At 45.0% G+C, this 17260-nt stretch overlaps 1 long non-coding RNA gene across 1 annotated transcript; it reads right to left on the bottom strand.

Annotated features, from left to right (window-relative positions):
• Window positions 1-5010: 5010 nt before the first annotated feature.
• LOC120712083 lies at window positions 5011-7158 on the bottom strand. Its single transcript, XR_005690677.1, has 4 exons — window positions 6623-7158; window positions 6365-6424; window positions 5899-6011; window positions 5011-5384 (listed from the first exon to the last, which is right to left on the bottom strand). It is a non-coding gene; the product is annotated as an uncharacterized LOC120712083 (long non-coding RNA).
• Window positions 7159-17260: the final 10102 nt, after the last annotated feature.

Genomic DNA, 17260 nt, shown 5'->3' on the forward strand with positions numbered 1-17260 from the left:
CTCCCGTGGAGCTTTTCCTTAGGTTGTTTTAGAGTGTGTAGCTCCTCCATAGCTGTATATCTGTTGTTCACCTAGGTTTGAATTCTTCTTTTCATTTTAATTCTTGTTCTCATTCTTAATTTTTTCCTTAATTTAGGATAATGTTGTGGGGTGGGGAGAGCGTGAGGTGGAGAGGAGTATAGGTGCCCGGCTGGGGGAGACGGTAGAGAGGGTGGATTTTTTTGCTTCAATTACGTACAAGCCATTACAAAAGATAGATAATCGATTACAATCATAGATTATGCCGTTACAATTCTTGCCTCTCCATCCGTGCGTACCCAAGGCTTCACCCTCTTAATTATGGCTTCTACTTCCTTGATCTTGGTTGGTAGGTTTGTCATAGTCACTGAAGGCCTCGACATCATCGACACCATCAACTCTGATAATACTCAGTTTGCCCGAGACAACTATGTGCTTCTGATTCTTAAGACATGGGTCGAGGATATACAGAACCTATCCAACGCGTTTGGCTAGTACTCAAGGGTCATCTTTGTATCCAACCTTTGCAAGGTCAACGATTGTGAGTCCATAGTTATCAACCTGTACACCTTGTTGGTGATTGACCCATTGGCACCAAAAGACAGGAATTTGTATGCTCGATCCGCAGTCCAACTCCCATATGTCTTCTATGAAGCTAAAATATGTGAACTTGAGGCCCGACGTGTCATCAATGGCGTCAATCCGAACTCCACTATTTTTGCACACGTTTTCCTTGTCCTTTGCAGCTGTATAGAATGTTTGGCCATTAATGTCAAACGCCTGCCATGTTGTGACCCGTGAAGATGGGCCGAAAGCCAGCCTTTTCAACATTACTTCCTCTGCGGTTGTTCCTTCGGGTATGTTTAGGTCCATGAGCCAGCTGGTGAAGCAGTGTTTGTGCTCTTTCATGATCTAGGAATCTTAGTGGTCGGGGTTTTCCACGCGGATAATACCAACGTGCTGCTCGATGAAAGGATTCATCATCTCTAGCTGATGCAGGACACTGAAATGAGCTTTTGCCACTTCTTCATATGCACTATCAATGAATATTTTTCTCCCCCTCGTGCCTTTCCCTGCTAACCTTCCAGTATGACGAGAAGCAACTAAACCGATACCTTTGTTATCAATCAAGTAATCCTTACAGCACTCTACGACCTCTTCGGTGCAATAGGCCTCGATCATAGATCCCTCGGGGTATGCACTGTTGAGAATGTAACGGTATAGGGTCGACATGAAACGCTCATATGCCCACATCTCATGTAAGTAACTTGGACCAAGTGTACAGATCTGGTCAACCATGTGTATCATGAGGTGCGGCATTATATCAAAAAAAGAAGGAGGGAAGCACATCTCAAGCTGAGCCATAGTCTCCGCGTAGAATTCTTGCAGCGAATCCAATTCATCTTTACGAATCTCCTTTTGTGAGGTCTTGCTGAAGAAATAGACCATTCCAAGTGAACACTATCCGCATGAATACTTGATTGATAGCCCTGATAGCAACGGCAAGGAACACCGTCAGCATCATATGGAAGTCATGAGCGTTATACCCACTTATGGACAAATCTTTCATGGATACTAGACTTCTGATATTAGACGATAACCCAGTGGGCACTTTTAGACCATGTAGACACAGGAACAATTCTCTTTTCTCATCTGACGTCAGGTTGAAGCTCACGGCGGGAAGCTTAAACTTTCCATTGCCTTGTTCCACAGGGTGGAGCTCACTTCTGATATTCATATTTACCAGATCCCGACGTGACTTTAGGCCGTCCTTTGTCTTCCCTTTCACATCCATCAATATACAAATAGTGCTATCAAACACGTTCCTCTTTAGGTGCATACAATCAATGGCGTGTGGAACCTCCAAGTCCTTCCAATATGGAAAGTACCTAAAGAAGATTGACTGCTTTTTGAAAGGCACGCCTTCAATAGGGGGGTTTAGTTCTCTTGATCTTCTTCCTGTAGCAAATGTTGATCTTCTTGACCATATCGAAAAAATGTTTGCTATCGTGTCTTCATTTTGGTGCTGAAGCTTTCTCATCCTTGCCGTCAAAGTGGTTGTTGAACTGTTTTCTGCGGTACATATGCCCGGGAACTAGGTAGCAGCGGTACTTCCTATACACAATCTTTTTAGATCCATGGAGGAACTCAGACGTCATTTCATCGAAGCATGCAAGACATCCTGTCTTTCCTTTGATCTGTCCGGAGAGCGAGAAGTTTGCAGGGTAATCATTGATCATAGTGATTATAATTTCTCTGAGTGTAAAATCTTTCTTTGTTGTTGAATCCACCATTTTGACCCATTCGTTCCAAAGCTTCGCCATATCTTCCATCAAGGGCTCAAGAAAGACATCTATATCAATACCCGGTTGTTTATGCCCTTATATTAGACCGCATAACAATGTGTACTTCTTTTGACAAAGCCATGTAGGTAGATTGTATATGGTCAATATGAGCGGCCATGTGTTGTGTGTACTGTTCCTTTCTCCAAAAGGATTCATTCCATCTGTACTAAGTGCCAACCTCACATTTCTTGGATCCTTCACAATCTCGGGATACAATTCATCAAACTTTTGCCACTGCGTGCCATCAGCTGGGTGTGAAAGCTTTTCCTCATACTTTGTTCGCTCACAATACCACCAACGTATCAGCTTTGCAAAGGCAGGGTTTGCAAATATACACCTTAAGCGATTGATTGGATTGAGATACCACATGACTAGGGCGGTGATTCTTCTCTTATTCTCATCGATGCCTAAGCATCTATCTTCTTCGGAAGGATCGGGTGTACCCTTCTTCTTCCTCCTCTTGCCATTAGAGGAACCTTCATCATCACCGTGGAATATGTCATTCTGCTTGCAACGGCTGGCACCACAAGTTGGGCATTTATCCAGTTTCTCATATTTCCATCGGTATAAGATGTAGTGGTTTGGACGTGCATGTATTCTTTCAACTCCCATTGTCAAGGGGCTAACAACCTTCTTCGCTTGATATGTGTTGGCAGACATAAAGTTAGGTTTCGAAAGCAACCAAGATAAGAGTTTCAACATATCGTTGAAGCTAGAGTCAGACCACCCGTACACAGCCTTTAGAATCAAGAGCTCCAGTACAAAACATAGCAAAGACCAATGAGTCAGACAACCTTTTGGCTTCTCATACACACTCTTCTTTGTAGCATCCTTTACCGCCTTGAAATTCTCTGGCCCTTTTGCACCCGCAAGAAGGATATCCGCCTTGAAGTGTTTCAGCATTTCATCAAGGTGATCTTCATCTGAATCGTCATCAAGTCCTAAGTCTTCGATACTCTCAGAAGGTACAAAATCATATGTCCACCACCATTATCTTCGTCATCATCACCACCACAATCCAACATATCAAAATCCGCATCGAAGAATGTGTCATTGTTATCATCCACATTGCCGCCAATGAGTTCATTCGAGACCTAGTAGGTATCTATTGCTTTGGGAGGTGCTTCTTTCTTGCCGTGATGGATCCAAACAGAGTAGTCTTCCACAAATCCGTGAACAATCAAATGCAATCTAATGTCGCATGGATCTGTCAAAACCTTCAGATTTTTACAGTTTTTGCAAGGACAACATATGCCGGCAACCTTCTTCATTTTCGCATCCTTCTTCGCAGCTTCAATAAATTTATCCACTTCATTACGGTAAGACCGCTCCATCCTTGGCCAGTCATACATCCAAACACGTGCCATCTATAAATTAAAAATTCATATATATGTCATATCATTGATGGAGCGGGTATATTATTAATGAGGCTATTAAATAAACTGTATTTGTGAGGGTATGAAATGAAGAGGGTATTAATGAGGCTATTAATTAAGTGTATTTATGAGGGTATGTAGTAAATGTATACAATAATAAAAGAAATTTTTGATATAATTAATGAGACATAATCATGAATACAACAAATGATATATTACAAAATTTATTCATACACCATGCCTACCTAGGTTTCACACTAGATCTAGACCTAGATCTATAGAGAACAGATCCACTAATTAATTAATACAACACCTAGAGTAATCACAACAACTTGTATGTTACTACCAAGTTGAGCCAACCTAAACTAGTCCATTATCCTAAAACATCTAATGGTATAAGGTAATAAATCCTCCATAAATGAGAGGAGAGAGAATGACGTTTAATCCTACCTAGTTTACCACCTGATGCTTTGAAGATACTCAAATTAAATGCATAGAGAGTGGAGACTCACCTTATGTAGCTTATAACTCCCAAAAATAGAAAAGAAAAAGCTCCCTCTCCTATTTTTTAATTTTTCAGTTCTTAGACACCTAAAGCTTCCAAGAACTGTTCCTCCTCGGGTGCACAGTAGCCCGAGGAGGAAGAAGGGGTTTATATGGGGGCGGGATACAGCAGGAGCGGTGCATATCCAAAACTGCTGCTGCTATTTTCTTTACAGGAGCGGTACAGAGACTACACCGCTCCTATAAAGAAAATATCAGGGGCGGTTCATTACACGAACCGCTCCTGCTGTTAGTAGGAACGGCTGGTGCAGTGTACCGCTCCTGCTGAGCTTACAGCAGAAGCACTGCACCCCGTGGGGCCCGTCTTGAGAACAATAAGAGCGGCTCCATATTGAAGCCGCTCCTGTAGTATTTTGGGTGGTGCTCCTACAGCAGACTTGTGTAGTAGTGAGCTGCACTTTGCATTACAAGCCCAATAAGCAATAATGCTATACAACCGTCTAAAATTGACTTCTGTTTAAGACGTTTACCCAAGGAACCGTCTCAGATTCTCTTTTGTTTAAGGCGCTACTAGCAAACAACCGTTGAGAAAAATAAACCATTATAAGTCATTTATGCTTTTCAAGCGTCTTGAATTTCCGATGACAAAGGACACTTGCAATGAAAACCGTTTTACATGGTATTCTTAATTTCATAATGGTTTTTCATAGACCATATAGTAACAATTTCAGCAAAACACACATCTCATGACTGAGTAACATTTAGCATCACATAAGTATCATTTGGCAACCCATATATAAATGCCATATAAATTCAAAAACATAATATATTAGCTTAACGTGGTAAGAACTATGTTACAACAATTAGCTACTGTACACTCTCTCTCATACATGGCCGCTAGTTGATCAAACATGACCTTTTTACTCCAGCTTCACATATTCTTTGGTTCCAGTATATTTCCTCTCATAGGGGCATCGCCTAGAGCAACAATGCTATCATGAGAGGTAACACTAACACCCACCTTACAAAGCCTAGCCTGCACTCTTTCTTCAGTAGTGAGTAGTCATCAAATGGAGTTTTGGCCGCCTTGACAAAATTTATTATATTTAGCTTCCACTTGAAGTACTTCCATGCATATGGCCTATGATAACATAAGGCAAATGATTAGACGAAGCATATATGTTAATTAAACCTGGAATCATCACAGTGCCTTAGTAAATCAAGCATGTTTGCACATGGTTTAATGTTTTAAGGAAAAACATCACACATAAGGGAAATCTAGCAACAAGAATAGGTACCCATGAGATCTTTTTTTTATCCTAAATAAGAAACATCAATACAAGTTACGGAATAGCAATAGATAATGTTTTAGTAACAACAGCTTGATACATGGTATGCAGACAGTGTTTTCAAAAGACAACAGCTCAGCGCCCTTACTAATTCTAGTGGTTGTTTTATAGTCAGGAAGTGTTTGGCGCATGGTTTTGCCCTGACCCTTGACTAGTTTGTACAGTCATGTACACTACTTACAGGTTCATATACCATAAACCATATAGATCATCTCTTTAGTGTGACGTTTAGGCAAGCAAAGTAATGTTTAATCCAAAGTGTGGCATTTTGTGTTGTTACTAAAACAATAGCTCGAATGCAAATACCTTTATTACATGGAACTTAAATTGCATAGCATGGATCATATCTCATGCAGTCACCTCAGTGCACATATGAAGGTCCGACACAAAGGATATCAATCAGCTCCAGGTCCACAATTCTACAAAGATGAAACACAAATTATGCAGAAAAAATTACGATGTGAAAAAATTAAGTACTCACTCCGTCCCAAAATATAGTTCCTTTTAGGCTTCGAATACATTCAATCATTATTCAATCAATGTAGTTTGTATACACATCTAGATTCATTGATATGGTCCGAATATGGATGGACTAAAAGAGGGCTAGAAAAAACTATATTTTAGGACGGAGGGGGCATATAAAAAAATTCAGTGAGCTAATCGAAAATGTATTCTGATCCGCATCATTTATAGAAAAAAAAACCTATATAGACAGCAATTTATACACTTGTAATTAGATCAGATCTGAATACAAATAACTGAAATGAAATACCTTTTTTGGACTTCGGCACTTTTGATAAACTCCCCTTTGTTCTGGAGCTACTGATTTCATCTGATTGAGTGATGACAAAAAGGAAATGAGCCCCCAAAAACTAGCCTATGATTGAAAAATAAAAATACACGGCAGCATATATAATTAAAGTGCTGACAGATACAGCGTAATAGATCACACCTCAATTTCGCATTCTGTACTACATTTCAAATTAAAGCATCAAAATTCATACGACAAGGGCATCATCAATCTCACTACCAGAGAATTCAGATTGCATTGGAGGCAGGCCTCGCTATTGAGTGGTCTGCCAGAATGGCGATGCAGCAGATGAGTTTGTGGCTGCAGATCGAATCGATCTTCACCTGTACATCAAAAGCAAGATCTTGTGAATCAGCCATTGCCACGGAGACGATCTTGTTCACCTACGGCAGTTGCGTGAGTTCGCAGCTAGTTGCCCCTGGGCGAGATGAGGGAGCGCCGCCCCTAGGAGCCCCCGCCGCCGGGAGCCCCGGAGCCAGGTGAGGTGAGGGAGCGCCGCCGCTAGGAGCCTCGGACCCGGGCGAGGTGAGGGGGCGCCGCCGTCAGGAGCCCCGGACCGGCCAGGTGGTGAGGGAGCGCCGTCGCCGGGAGCCCCGCACCCGGGCGAGGTGAGGGAGCGCCGCCGCCGGGAGCCTCAGACCCGGGCGAGGTGAGGGAGCGCCGCCGCCGGGCGCCCCTCGGCGAGATGAGGAGCGGGAGGAGATCGACGAGCAGATCGGGGATGAGGATGGAGAGGGCAGCGGACGAAATAAATTTTTTATTTATACTATATATATAAGCACACTCTTTATTTGCTACACTTTATTATACAAGACGTCTTGTATGAAATAGTCAAATTGCAACGGTTTTATGTATATAAGTGTCTAATTTAATCATAACATTTAAGATGGTTCTTACAAACCAGGTGACTTGTATCGTTCCAATTTTATCGGATGTCTCCGAAGAGACAAAAACCAGGTGACTCGTATGGTCACTTTAAAAACGACGGTTTACAATAGCAAACCGTCTCAAATTTTTATGAGACATTTTCTATTATATAACCGTCTCAAAAAAGATTTCTACTTAAGACGGATCCTCAAGTAACCGTCTTACCATACACGATACGTCATCATATAAGACATTTCTATAAAATATACAGTTATCCGTCTTAAAATGTGTGTCTTAAATGAACAGATGTGTACTAGTGCCACTGCTATTAGTTTTGGCCCAATAATATGCATTAATAAAGCTGTATATGATGTAAGGATTCGTAGAATCAAATTCATAGCATAATACCAAATCGGCTTTCAACTTAGAGTAAACATGCTAATTAATGTCTAAGAAACTCATCAGGACATCACAATGGAAGCTTTGCAAGTTCGGAGAGCAAAGAGATTCACCAGGCACAAGACACTGCTACAAAAACTTACAGCAGGATCAGTTGAAGAGGCTGCTGTAGGATCGGTTCTTAGAAGGGTTGCTACTCGTGTGTTGCTGTAGTAGAGCCGTTGTAGGAGCAGTTATAGAACCGCTCCTGTAAACCACGCAGCAGGAGCGGTTACAGGAGCGGTTCTCCTTGTAAACCGCTAGTTTGAGCAGGAGCAGTTCATAATGTGCACCGCTGCTGCTAAGATTTGTAGCAGGAACGGCTCTAGCCGTCGACCTCTCCTGCTGTGAATTAAAAAAATAAAAAAAAAGCAGCCAGCAGCCTCGGTGGGCCGCTTGTGCCCGCTCGCGCCCGCCGACCGCGCCCGGCCGCGTCCGCCGGCCACTCGCGCACGCGCACGCGCCGGCCGTGCCCGGCCGCCCGCGTTCGCGCCGGCCAAGTCCGCTCACCGGCCATGAGCTCCTGCTGCAAGTCTGCGCTCGCGCCGGACGCGCCCGGCTGCTCGCGCTCTCGCCGGCCGCGCCCGCTCGGTGGAGCAGGCCACGCGCATGAATCCCCATCTCCGCCCGAGCTCGGGCTCGGCGGTCTTCGTCGTCCCCGCGGGCTCCTTCTCCGTCTTCCACTTCCTCTCCATCCTGCTCTTCGCCAGCAGGCAGCTCGTGCCGGCCGACGATCACCAGGAGCAGGATGCCGACAAGGACGACGGTGGGGATGAAGCAGGCGGCCTGTGGTGCCCAGGGTTAAAAAAACCGGTCGAAACCGGTCCGGTTACCGCAGTTACCGGTCTAACCGGCCCGGACCGGTTCCGGTTCCGGCCGGTTTCAAACCGCTCCAAATTCAAATTTTAAATTTGAATTTCAAAAAATGGAAAAATTCCAAAAAATTCTTAAAAATACTTCAAAATGCGACGAATCTAATGGTGTCAAATTTTTTTAAATATTCATTCATTTAGTATACATTGCGAGCATTTGAAGTTAAACAAAAAAACGTGCATACAAAAGTATACAAATACAATGTAAAAGTAGTACAAAAGAGGGTTGGAGGGTTCATTTAGGCTAAAATATATTATACAAACATTCATTTAGTATACTTTGCGGGCATTTGAATTTAAACTAAAAAAGAAAAAAAATTGAATTTAACTTAAACCGACCGGTTACCACTCAAATCGACCAGTAACCGGTCAAACCGGACCGGTAAACCGGTCTAACCGGACAGTTAGCCGTTCGAAACCGGTATAACTGCGGATTTTGAATTCAAATTTGAGTTTGACCGATTTTTTCCGGTAACCGATCAAACCAGACCGGTTAGCTGGAACCGGGCACCGGCGGTTCGAATGGAACGGTCGGTAAAAAAATCCCTGGTGGTGCCTGTGTGCAAGCCTCTGGACTGTTTTTAGGCTCTCCGCACTCATCACTCTCTAAATTCACTCTCTAAAAGGAATATTCCTACCTGGTCATCAAGATTCTCCTCTCTATATTCAGTTTCTCCGCATTCATTCACTCTCTAAATTTCTACTCAATACCAACTACCATGAGTAGGGCCCACGTGTCATAATTATTTTTCTTTTTTTTTACCCCCTCCCTCCCCACTCTCTCTCTCTCCCACCGCGGCCCCCCTCTCTCCCTCCGCCACCACGTCGCCGCCATGTCGCGCCGGCGACCCACGCGGCGCGGCGGCTCGGCCATGGCGCGACGGGGCGGGGCGGCCTCCGCCGGCACCCCTCCTCCTCCCTCCTCCCACGCCGGCTGAGCGCACCCCTCCGCAGCCCCTGCTCCCTCGCGGCCATGGCGCGGCGGCCTTGAGCTCGCCCTGCGCCCCACTCCTCCTCGCGGGGGCGCTGTGTAGCGAAAATGGCCTCTCATGCCATATTTCAATATAATGTTTTGGCGATTGATGACACACACAACACTTGGACTAATATGATTGTCAAGATAAACATTCCCAGGCTTTTAGGTTCAAGTGATGACAAAGAGAAGATAGGCGCAGCTAGGCCCGAAGGACAAGAATCGAAGAGACTGTGAAGAAATTCAATACACCGGTTGAACCGATGTTAAGGAAAAGACACACGCCGGTGTAATTGTCCAGAAGCTGGAAACTGAAGGTACACTCACCGGATTAACCGACGTTGAAGAAAATGCATACGTCGGTGCATTGCCAAACGAAGACCGATGAAAATACATACACCGGTTGAACCGACGATGCATCGGTCAATTGCATCGGTTCAGTTGTCCCGAGAGGTGGTTTTTTGGAGGAACGTGAAGAAGTTACAATCACCGGTTAAACCGACGCTAATTTTACATACACCGGTTGATTGCATCGGTTAAACCGGCGATACACCGGTTAATTGCTAACGGCTAGTTTTTCAAGTGGCAGTTTACATACACCGGTTGAACCGATGATGGCTTTTGGGGTACGTCGGATTAACCGGCGTTAAGCACATTTCTGGCAGCTTTTCTCCAACGGCTATATTTGCTTGTGCTGCCTATATATACCCCCAAGGCCGGGTCATTTGAGTGTGCTGGAGTTCAAGGAAGTATACAAGAGCTAAAGATCATCTCCAACCACCATAGAGCTTCATTGTACATCATATAGGCTTAAGCACACTTGTGAGAGTGCTTAGTGCTTGTTTAGGCTTAGTTCTTGAGAGAACTAGCTTGAGAGAAAGCCTTGCTGCGGCAAGCACCTTGTGTACTCGTCGTGTGACCCTCCGACTTGGTGTGGAGTGGCAACGACACTTTGTGCGGGGAAGGAGGCCCCTACTTGGTGTTAAAGCTCCAAGATAGTGAAGACGGTGCCGTGGTGACGCTTCGAGATAGACGGTGGCGGTGACCTCATCTTTGTGACTTGGTGTCACTTAGCCTTTGCTTGTCGGGAGCCTTGGAGGCGTGGCAAGACGGTGATCGAGCGAAGAGACTCGGCATCACACTTGTTCGTGTTGGACAAGTGGCCGTGGACGTAGGGAGGGACTTTTGTGTCCTAACCGAACCACGTTAAATCGTGTGTCTTGGTGTCTTCACGGGAGTTTGCATATCCTCTCCCTTACCGCTTTACTTACCGCATTACGTTTCCGCATTTACTCTTTCTTGCTTACCTTTACTTTCCTAGTTAGTTTGATTAGGATTGGCTATAGGTTGCAAGTCTTTTGGGGTAAGTAGAGGGTAGCATAGATAAATTTTAGTCATAACTAGCATGTGTAGGACGTGTTAGGTTTATCTTATGCAATTAGATTGAGCCCTAGGTTAAAAAGCGATTAGCGACCCTATTCACCCCCTCCCCCTCTAGGGTCGGACACCCCGGTGATCCTTACACGCTGCAGGCGCTGCAGCCCGCGACGCTCCTCGCCCGAGCTCCGCCCGCCCGAGCACTGGCCCTCCCTCCCCACTCTCTCTCTCTCTCTCCCACCACGGCCTCTCTCTCTCCCTCCCTCCCTCCCTCCCTTCCTCGGCGCATCGGCCACGGCGGGGCGGAGCGGCCGATGGCGTGCCCCTGCTCCCTCCCTTCCCTGCGACGGCACGACGGTGGGCCCGCGAGACGGCACCGGGCTCCTCTCCTGCTCCCACTGCGGCGAGCGCGTCCCCCCGCGCGGGCGAGCTCGGTGCCGCAGCGGCCCGCAGGCGAGCTCCGCTCCGCCGCCGGCCTGGCGGGCCTTGCGGGCGCGTAGGTGGAGCGTCGCCGGCGGCCCCTCCTCCCTCCCCTAGATCCGGCGGCGGGGCCTCCTCTGGATCTCGGCGGCCCCTCCTCCCTCCCCCTCCACGAGTTGCGGCGGCCTTCCTCCCTCCCTTCCTCCCTCCGTTCTCCCTCCGCCGCGAGCTCGGCCGGCTGAGCCTTCCCTCTCCTCCCCTGACCCTGCTCGAGCGGCGGCGGGCCATGGGCGAGCGCCGCGCCACCCCCTCACCTCGCGGCCGTCCTCCTCCCTCCATGGAGTACGGCCATGGCAGGGGAGCAGCAGGGCGGAGCGGCGGGTCCCCTGACCCCTGCTCGAGCTGCGGCGGCCATGGGCGAGCGCTGGCGGCCGGCCATGGGCGAGCGCTGTGGCGGCCATGGGCGAGCGCGGGAGGGATGCTGGGGAGCAACGGGCGGAGGCGGGCCCCATGCCACGTCGCCGCGTTGCGGACGGCCGCTACCGCGCCAGCTTTGGCGCGCGGGAATCCCGCCCGCAACGATGCAGTTCGGCTTACAGAGTGCCACTGCAGCACTTTTTTGCGGTAAACCGATCTGTAAAGCGCATAGAGAGTGGGATAGAGGTCCCAGTGCGGAGAGCCTTAATGCGCTGCCGGGTCCGGTGGGTAAACGATACATGTTTTTAATCGGCGCAAGGACAAAGAGGTGGTGGGCCCATTGATCCTCATGCAAAGGCAATGAATGAGTAGCACGGACAGCTGAGTCCGTGTTTGGTTGCAAAATACCAAATTCCAAAAAAAAATTCCGGCACCTGCATGGAGACTTAAATCTAGACGAAATGAAAAACGCATTGCGACTGCTGTCTGTAAATAGCGAGACGAATCTAATGAACCTAATTAGACTGTAATTAGATGCTAAATTGCTACATTAATGCTACAGTAAATAACCTCTAATGACGGATTACTTAGTCTCATTAGATTCGTCTCGCGATTTACAGACGAGTTATATAATTATTTTTGTGATTAGTCTATATTTAGTATTTCAAATGTAGAAAGATGCCTTTTCAAAAATTTTACAACGTGCAACCAAACGAGGCCTGAGATGGCTTCTTCCTGGGGGAGTGATCCGTGGGAAATTGAATTGGCCAATCACGTACAAGGAAACAAGCACATCGGGCAGCCACTTCCAACAGCAGGAGCGGTCCCAACCAAGCCACCGCTCCTCACTGACGACGTCAACAGTCTACCTAGCATTTGTGTAAGTTGGTTCACGTCAGCAGTCTAAATTTTTGTCAGTATGCCAAGAAGACAAGCAAATAATTGTGAAGGTTCCCATCAGCCGGTTCAAATTTGGCCGCATACCGCTGGCGTGGATAATGTACACAGGCTGCTAGATAAGCTGCTGAGATCAGCCTAAGTAACCTAGCAGGAACGGTTACTGCTGTGCACCGTTCCTATAGATAATCTAGTAGAAACGGTTTGTTTTATACACCACTTCTGCTGTAAGCCTTACAGCTACTGTAAGGATTCAGCAGGAGCAGTTCATCACACCAACCGCTCCTACTCGATGCGGTGAACCGTTCCTGTTGTTCTTACACCAGAAGGGGTCCATACCCTCGATAACAACAAGAGCGGTCGTCCTTTAGAACCGTTCCTGTAGTTATTTGGCTGGTGTTTCTGTTGCAGGTTTTTGTAGTCGTGAGAGAAGAAAGACTCGAAAAAAAATCTCAATCAAGATGTTGCTCTCAAACAAATGCTGCCGGAAGAAAACGCCATGTAGCCTCAGCGCCTCACGTCTTCCGGAAACAATCAGACAGATATTCTTTGCGGAAATCAGAGAAACCAGGCGAAAAAAAAAAGAATCCAAGATTTGGGAGGAAACAATCAGATGCGAGCAATCCAAGCAAGCTTAGAAAACACTGAAAGAAATCAGGTGAAAAAAGAATCAAAGATTTAGGAGGGTGGAAGAAATCTCGCAAGATTTGGACATGTTCACATCAATCAAGCAAGAAATCGGGATTGAGAATTCGTGCTCGCAAGCCGCGTAAAAGCTCGCACCTAAGACCTCTTCGTGGACGGAACGACAGGGGAGCGGCGTCCGACGAGCCCAGCAGCAGCCGGAGAGAAAGGTGGAAGGCCTCTTATTTGTTGACTGGTCACTAGATAGCCACTCGTTGACCACCTCCTAATTTTTTTAGATGAAAACATTTTTAGAAGTGCTTAGGTGAGAACATTTCAAGCGAGAGAAAATGTTCACGTGAGAATATTTCTAGTGAGAGAAAATATTTATATGAGAACGTTGTTTCTAAAGAGAGAAAATGTTCCGGTAAGAACATTTTCTTATAAATGTTTGGGTGAGAACATTTTTTTAGAAGTGTTCAGTAAGAACATTTCTAGTGAGAGAAAATGTTCATGCAAGAATATTATTTCTAGAGAGAAAATATTGATGGGAGAACATTATTTCTAGAGAGAGAAAATATTTATGTGAGACCATTATTTCTAGAGAGAGAAAATGTTCATGTGAGAACATTATTTCTAGAGAGAGAAAATGTTCATGTGAGAACATTATTTTTATTTCTAGAGAGAGAAAATATTCTAAAACAAAAAATGTTGTCATATTAATATTTCAAAAAAATATTGTCATTGCCATTTAAATAAGAGAAAAATAAATATAAGAACGGAAAGGAAAATGTAAAAGAAAACGAAATGAAAAAATAACATAAGTTACATGAATCGAACTGATAGACTCTCGTGATGGACTGCGTATGTGCAGTGCGCCAGTGCCACAAACAGCCATAAATAAAATGATAAAAAAGCATCTGTTCGTCACGTCACCACCAGTCTCCAGAGATAGCAGGCAGTACAAAACTTTACCGCAGAGAGACAGTAGCAGTGCAACGTCCCTGTTTATTTATTTGCATATAAACACAAAAACATGGTAAACGCATTATTTTACGAAAGAATCTTATTAGTTTAAAGTACTAAATGAAGTCTATTTACAAAACTTTTTGCATGGATGGGCTGTAAATCGCGAGACGATTCTAATAAGCCTATTTAATCCATGATTTGCAACAGTAATGATACAGTACCCATTCGTTAATTATTAATTAATCATGGATTAATTAGCATCACTAGATTCGTCTCGCGATTTACAACCCATCTATATAAAAAATTTTGCAAATAGACTTCATTTAGTACTTCAAATGACCAAGATTCCTTTACAAATTTTTTTTGCAAAATGAACTAAACAGGACATCACAAAGCAGCAGAGCGCAACGGAGAGGAGAGGAGTTAGGCTGTGTTTAGTTCATTTTGCAAATTTTTTTGCAAAGTAATCTAGGTAATTTGAAGTACTAAATGAAGTCTATTTGTAAAACTTTTTGCACAGATGGATTGTAAATCGCGAGACGAATCTAATGATGCTAATCAATCCATGATTAATTAATAATTAGCGGATGGTTACTGTAGCATCACTGTTGCAAATCATGGATTAAGTATGCTCATTAGAATTGTCGGAAGGCGACAGGTGGTTGTTGTCCGATCCGGATGGATAAAGAGAGAAGTGGGAATTGTGTGTGGTCAGTAGGTGAGAGCATTTTTTTTAATTTCCTTATGTGTGTGTTTCTGTTTTCTTTTGCATTCCGCCTTCCGGTAATGTGTACAATGCTTAACAATCGAAATCCGGATAGGTTTTATCCCCACGGTAATAAAGCTTTGTCTAATGTTTAAGTTATTCTTACTAACTATTCTTTAGACTATGAATCCAGATCTTAAATAAGATTTGAGTCATTAAATTTATGAGTTTGAATATTTAATATATAATGTTTGTAATAAGATTTAATACTATTACATAGATTTTTTTACATGTATGAATGCCGAAATAATATGTTCCCTCCATTATAAAATGTATTTCTTCCTAGCTCTGCCAGCGAAACGAAAATGCGAACGGGATGCTACCTGTGAGCAGGATGATATTAGGGTCTCTGGTTTGGGATGCCTGAACGGCCGAGGTTTCGATAAAGAAACCGCTGGGGTTTCTGGCTTGAGCCGGTAAAGGCTAAGCTGGGTGGAATATTCGTCCGGTCTCGTTAAAGGACCGAGTTGTTATTTCATCTTGCCTAGCTCCCTAAGTGCAACCAATCGATATTGTGCAGGCAATACTTAATCTGAACTTGCAGAAAGATAGCCAGGCAGTTACTAGGTGGCTGGGGAGCAACAGAGGACCACGGAGGGGAAAAATGTTTTAGCCCGGGTTAGGGCGAGGTGATGGCTCTGGGTCTCTGTGGTAACTTGTAGGTAAAGGATTGCACGTTTGGGTTATGAGAGGATTGAGCAAGGTGACTTCTTGTGATGAGATTCGAACTCGTGGGTAAAGTGTACACCTCTGATTAGAGTTTAAAATCTATTTGAATAATCTGTGTCTACAGTGATGGACGGGTTATGGCTTGGTTCCACAACTAGAGAGTTTGTTTTCAAAAAAGAAAATACTTTGTTTTTAAAAAAAGTTTGGTCCGGCAGGTGATGCCGTGATCCAAGCCGGACGAGAAGTCCAGTGGCAGGTTTTGAAAAAGAAAAAAGGAATGTTTTCAAAGGACTTTCAAAACCCTCTCAGATGAGAGGCGGCTTTTATAAAAGAAAAATATTTATAAAAAAGCCCTGCATAAAAAACTCGCTTTTTCTGCAAAATACCAAAGCTCCACCGACTCATTGCATATATTTCATCTCCTGTCCGTGGGAGAAGGTGGACTTGTTGAATACTTTGTACTCATTCCTTGCTTTCTTGTTGTTTTTTAGAGAAGAAGACCAGATCGAGTAAGGGTTACGCCTATACCCAACTTGCCTGTGGCATTTGGGCCGATGTGATGATTCTATTGCGTATATTGGACTTCTTGCCGCAAGTTCTTATCTTGTTATTCTTTATCGAGAGTGTCGTGGACCAACTCTTAAAGTTGATCGCCACGTTAAGTCTGCCTCGTATCTGTAACTACGCCACATTAAGTCTGCCTCGTATCTGTAACTATCTGATGTATAAATATGAGTATTAGCCTCCTGGGACTAGTATTTATACACATTTGAGTCCCTAAAGGACTGGAGCGCTTCAGTTATGATTGGATTAGAGTTGTATTAGGAGGATGGATAGAGTCATAGTTTAACTCTGTATCTATAGTCCACAAATATGAGGCTAACCCTGTTGTGGTCGCGAACGACTCGTGGATACCGTATAGGCACCCGTTGGATGGAGAAGAGAATGTAGAGCAGAGCACGCTACCTCCTACGCTACGATGTGGCGTGGTGAGATAAGGAGATTTAGAGAGGTTCGGGCCACCCTGTGGGATGTAATACCCTGCATTTTCTTTGCGGTTGCACTAAGGATGAGAAATAGAGTGTTACAACCCAAGCGTCTATGACTTAGGCGCTCAGTCGAGAGATGTGTCTAATACTGCTGGAGTGTGATCCTTTCTCTAGGTGCGCTATCTCTCCCTTTTATAGTCCAAGGGAAAGGTAGTTGTACAAAGTTGGCAGTATAGGCTGCTACAGTATCTACATGCTATGGTATGGCTTGTGCCCTACAGCACGTCGACTAGATTATGGTGAATTGACTCCATGTACCGCTCAAGTACACCAAGTACACTTGATGTGGTAGTGAACTGTTCCACCCTTCCCCCACCGTCCACCACTGGGCGCTCACGGCGGGTCGTCTCTGCGCTTAACTAAAAGGTACTGTGGCACACCCCGTCGCGTCACTCATAATGGTGTGAGGCGTGCCTGCATGCTGTGCGCTACAGTGATGGAGATGGCGCAGGGCGTCCAGGCCCCTTTTGACCCTAACGTTCCGCAGCATTAAATGCTGCGGTCGGTAGGTGGCTTCGG

The sequence above is a fragment of the Panicum virgatum genome, chromosome 6K, assembly GCF_016808335.1.
Source record: "Panicum virgatum strain AP13 chromosome 6K, P.virgatum_v5, whole genome shotgun sequence".
Taxonomy (NCBI): Eukaryota; Viridiplantae; Streptophyta; class Magnoliopsida; order Poales; family Poaceae; genus Panicum; species Panicum virgatum.